Below are 6000 nucleotides of genomic sequence, written 5' to 3'. Positions count from 1 at the left end.
AAATTAAGAACAGCTTAATTGGTTAGGGTCTTATGGTGAAATGTTTTCTTATAATCTTATTTTTTTTTAATTAAATGTCGAGAGTCCGAGTTGTACTTAAAAAGCACACTTAATAAAGGGAAATTCTTGGCAATTGATTGTTGTATCATCACGCTACAGCAGTCCATGGTGACGCTCAATTGTAGTTTGACCCAAGTACAGCAGTCCATGGTGACGCTCAATGGTACTTTGACCAAAGTACTCTCGGTTTTCACAGTACTGGATCCGTAAAAAGCACGGTACATTCTAGGTGCGTCTAAAAAATAATTTGAAGGAATGGCACTTAAACGTACGCTTAAAGTTGTGAGAATAGTAAGTACCGCACGCTTCCACTGTGAGCATCGCATCAACCAAACTTTCTAGAGCAGTTTCCTAGCGTTTGGTCGAGACGTGCGAAACACTGCAGAAGTTCCCTCTGTTGACTCTGAAACAGCAACTCGATCCACAGCGGAAAACGGCTGCCGTCTCCCGAGAGAGTTCCCTGCTTCGCTCTGGAAACGCGTTTTAACCGAGGGCGAAGAATCCGTGGAAGCGGCAAATTTCCAGCGTGTTCGTACAGGTGACAAAAGGGTCAGCAAAATACAGCGAAAAAGAAGCTGAACACAGTGGACAAAAGAAGCGAGCTCAGTTGTGAGCTTTTTCGCTTTCCAGCCAGTGAGCGAGGCTGCGAGACTGCCACAATATTCCGAATTCAGCCGCGACAGGAGGGTGCCTTGGGCCGTAGGGTGGTTGTTCAGTTCAGTTCAGCACCCGTCACGCAGGCTTCACGGCCCGGCGCCGTCTGTTGGGTGGGAGCAGGCAAGGCCAACGTCAGCTGTCCTCTCCGCCGTCGCCGTCGCGCGCGTGAGAGAGATCGTGGCTGGCCAAGAAGGTTTTCCACCGGTCGGGACGTCACCATTGCCGGTGGCAATGGGCCAATGGCCATTGCGGCCGCGTCAGGCGTGCAGCAGCGCAGCGGCGTCTGACGCCAGCTGCGGCCAATGGAGCCTCCAAGCGCCGCCGATTGACTGGATAACTTCTCTGCTGAATCCATACGAGTTTTACAGGATAAATCCTATAAAACTCAACTGTTCCATGAGGCGCCTTATTATGGTCTACTCGAACAAGCCCAATAAATCCTAAAAATTTCGAAAGAAAGTGATAACTCGAGTATGGTGTTTATTTGATCAACAAGCGCAGGATACTTTCTTTTTCTATATCGTTTATTAGATTAGGTTGCTAGCTGCAAAGAAAGACGACCATTTTATTAAGTTAGAATACCGTTGGCGAGTTTCTATCAATAATCTGATCATTAATCGATTGGTTACATGCTAGAGTATACGTGGATTTTAATATTCTTTTTCTGAACGTGGAATGATGGCGTCGTCTCATACCGAGTCATTCGTCGATAGATGTGTAAAGGCTGCGATGATGCAGCAAGGATGAAATCACCGGCGTTATCATCGCAACCACCACACCATCTAAACAATTCCGGCTGCTTGCGTCTGCGTAACTAATCACGGAACCGGTGCATGAATCATGCATGAGCTAGCCAAGGATAAGATAGTACTACTGCGTACAAGCCATTGCATTTATCAGCAATTTCATGGCAAAGGGAAACATAAATCAGCAGCTGTTTTATCTCCTCATCTCTGTTCCTAATTATATATGCAACTAGTTCTTCTTGCCCTGAACGACATGGATGGTTTGAGCTGCTGCAGCCAGGGCTTTCGCTCGTCCCGTCAATTCTTGCTGCTTGTGGCTGCAGGTTGTCAGAGCAAAAGATGTTTTCTCCTTTTCAGCGATACGTTTGCGTCATAAAAAAGAAAAATAAAGGCAAAAGGTTCATTGATGCAACCGATGCTTCTTTCATTCAACGGCAGCACCAAGAAAAGAAACAGAGTACATGAACACCAGTGATCGAGTGGTAAACGTTTAAACAGTTGCGGTGAGAAATCAAATTAAAATATATCTTAATTTATTTGGATGAGTGATTAATGTTGGTATTTGTTTGATTTGATGATCTTCGATTTTACCTGAGTTTTGATGTGATTTGAATTGATTTAGGATTTTATTTGAGGATATTGATTATAGACTAACTGTAATTGGAGTTGGAGATATATGTTTATTTGTCTTATGATGTGCAGTTGATGGATATAACTTGGCGGTCGATGGCAGGATGATTGGGATCAAACAGAGTGTTTGGTGCCAGACAGTCAAGGAGGTCGGGCGGATCAATGATGATTCTAGTTGAACACGTCGAGGTAAACAGAAGTATGGAAGGCGAATGGAGACGACGTGTTGACAAAGTCAAGCGAAGGGGACCGGTGTAAGTGACAAGACGGCCTGAGGAATCAGGAGCGGGAAAGACTTGTCGGCGGTCAGGATCGCATGACAGAGTACACGCGTCAATATCGAAACGCTTGCTTAAGGTGTAAGCAAGGCAGTGAGTCACGTTTTGAGAAGCGTGCAGGCAGTTTCGCGATTTGACATCAAAACCGTAGGAGGACTGGAGGAGTACGTGGCACCATCGCGAAGCTTACGTCGAGGTGAAGCTAAGTGGTGAAGGCATCGCGTTATCCGATGAATAGAGAAAAAAATTGACCAAAATACCCTCTGGGGTAGGTAGGAGTGTACTACAAGTGAGAGGTATTTTGGGAAAAAAGTTAAAAAATTTAGAGGTCAAGTTTCTTAGGTCTATAAATAGATAGGTATGGCTATGAGAGAGTTTGAACTAGCCACTTAACCCTCTTGTGCCACCTATTTGAGAGCTTAGAGCTATAATTTTAGAGGAGAGAAAGATGATTGCTTAGCCTATGTAATATGTGAGAGTTTTGAAAGATAAATCTTTGTAATCCGCTTAAATATAGCTGACCTTTTTGAGTAATAAATTTTATATTTTTGAATATAAACTTTATTACCTTCTAGTTTCTCTTTATTGGTTCCCTTGTAAGTTTGCAAGTTTTTTATTTCCGGTTTTTATTTTTGTTTTGGTTTTTGGGTTAAAATTTTAGCACATTGTGAGGTCATTCTTCTTATTGTTAGAGGCATAAAATTTGCATACACATGTTTATATGATGGAGTCTTGAATTACCTTGTCTCTAGATAATCAACTTGTAGAGTTTCGTTGCTCGGTGTTTATCTTTTTTTTTTCTTTGCAAGTTATGATCTTTCAAGTACTAAGACGTATGGATTGATCTTAAATGGAACATATAGCTCATATATCATCCGTAGAGTCGTGGAGTCTTAATTTTCTCTTGTTAAATATTCTCTATTTTTGTTTCCGCTTGAGTTTTAAGGTACATTAAGTGATCTAAATAGAAAAAGATCCTCTATTTGTAAGAAATTTATTAAAACACTTATTCATCCTTCTAATCATCAATCTTGTTTCTACCTGTAGCGATAGCAGGGATAGCAGGGATGACATGATGATGCCAAGACATTTCTTTCGTTCTTTCTGAGAACAATAAAGCTTTGGACTTTTGGGAAGAACTAGTTGTATACAAGTCACAAATAAACAAGATGTCAAAGAGGGGTGTCCAAATATTTATCAGGTACAACGATTACGTGATTGGGCTGAGGACACCTTTTGCCGTCCAGAGATTATTTTTGCCATCAAGCCATTGCTTGTGCATATAAAAGGTGTGTGGATGTAAACGTCGAGGATCATCATACGGCAGTCAACATGTTCCATGGGCTTAAAAAATGTCAGTGGAACATCAACGAAAGCGGTAGTTCATATTTAATTCCAACTAGACGCTAGGATCCATAGGGAAAACTACAAAGGAGACGCGATACAGAGAGGAGGCCGATGTTGCTATGCTTGTATACATATCTCATATCTAGATACATCAAATTTATATTTATGAATCAAATTTATATTGGTCAAATGTTTAATAGTCCTTGCATTAATGTGACACAATTGAGAATATCATACATCAAATTTCTTATTACAAGACTAATGAAAAGTAGAAAGGGAATAGTTATTTATTACAGACATGCAGAACAGACCATCAGACTCATACGTTTTCACTATAAAATTACCAAACTTTGTTAGAATAATTTTATTGGACTCAAACACTAACTTAAGATCCTGGCGAAGCAATAGTGACACTGAGATGAGATTCTGGTTCATTGTCGACACGAACAGCACGACCTTCAAGATGATCGTCTACCCTGAAGTCATCTTCAGGTAGACCTGTCCAATCCCATGTACTATTATCGTTACACCGTTACCTATCAAGACAGGGTCACTAGTTACACCCTGAAATGAAGAGAATGCAAAGTGATCAACACATATGTGTACAGTAACATCAGAATCAATCCACCAATCATTAGATAGACTTGCCATAAAAGTTTGTGATATGTACATGTCAAAGCTGGAGGGACCCAGTGCCATATGTGCTTCCTTGCATTGCCCAGGAGAAGGACCTTTGCCCTTCTTGTTCTGGCACCTGCGAGCAGTATGCCGAGCTGTGTTGCAGACATAGCAAATAAAGTCATCCTTCTTCTTCATCATCTTCTAGCCTTTGGGCTTATTCTGGTTCTGGTTCTGTGGAGGCAGAGCATGATTTTTCTTTTGCTTCTGGTTTTGGAACCTCGATGTTGACCCCTTCTCCACTAGGTGAGCCTAGACTTGTGGTGATGGCTTGTTGCTGGCCCTTGCATGTTCCTCAACATTGATAGCAGCAGACAACTTAGTAAGTGTCATTTGCTTCTTCATGTGCCGACAAGCGGTCACAAAATCACTCCATGAGGATGGCAACTTGGCTAGGATGGCGTTACCAGAAATTTATCTAGAAGGATGCAGTTGTACTGGACTAAGTCTCTGACTATGAGCTGAAGCTCTTGTAACTGCTCGATCACAGATCTTCCTTAGACATTTTAAAGTTGAGGAAATTTTCAGTGGTGAAAGACTCATTACCATTATCCACTTTCGAGAACTTGTTTTCCAGCTCTTCCCAGAGGTCCTTGGCCGAAATGAATCCCGAGTATACATCAAACAAACAGTTCGATAGGACATTCAGTAGACAAGACATGCATGCTTGATTTGCTTCTTCCCATTTAGCCCTTTCCGCATCAGCGGTGGCCTTTGTTGTCTAATCAGCATCAGTTGTCGCAGCTTTAGGGAGAGCACTCATAATGACCCAAAATAGTTTCAGGTCGGTTAGCCACATCCTAGTCTTAATCTGCCTGCGTCTAAAGCATGCACCGTCGAACGCGTCAGGTTTAATGACATCTGTGTGAGATGCCATTAAATGTGTCATGTTTAATGACATCTAACTCAGTGGTCATTAATCTCTATTTTCTGGATTGTTGTTTCAAAGTACATTTTAGCAACATTTCGATTAACTTGATTCTAAATTTAAATATATGAGAAAGAACATGACTGCTAATGACAAATATCACATTGACTAACATGAGTATTTCAAACGTGAATATGACAGAACATATGCTTCTCATGTTCACAAGGATATCATATATGACAATCAACATAAAGAGGTGTAATAACACATGAACAAATATGGCAAGTGTTAAAAGGAAAAAAAATGATCTCAGTGCGGCTTACTGACTTAACGACCATCCAACGCTTACTAAGCTTTGCTGATTAGTGTGACAGATTTCACCTCATGAGCTAGGCCGAGCTACCCAAGCTACTGGTAAGTCTATCATACAAGTAACTTACCACCGTAGCCAACAGGACAGAACAAACATGCCGGACAAAGAGGTAAACTGAAGCAAAAGCTCACAATGACAGATAGGAACATAAACTAGCGAATACAACCTAGCTCAAGTGCACAAATATTACACTAATCACACTTAGCCCGCTATCATCACAGAGCATCACACCCACCTCAACTAGCATGCAGGTTTATCAATACTGACAAAGATCAGGCAATAGCACGCTAGACAGGAAACAAGAACAGGGGTTGGAATGTGCTTACAGTCCAGCGAAGAAGCTGAAGGCAAGATGCGCAATAG

The sequence above is a fragment of the Phragmites australis genome, chromosome 2 (assembly GCF_958298935.1).
Source record: "Phragmites australis chromosome 2, lpPhrAust1.1, whole genome shotgun sequence".
Lineage (NCBI taxonomy): Eukaryota > Viridiplantae > Streptophyta > Magnoliopsida > Poales > Poaceae > Phragmites > Phragmites australis.
The sequence above is the reverse complement of the archived record's forward strand: the minus strand, read 5'-3'. Positions refer to the sequence as shown.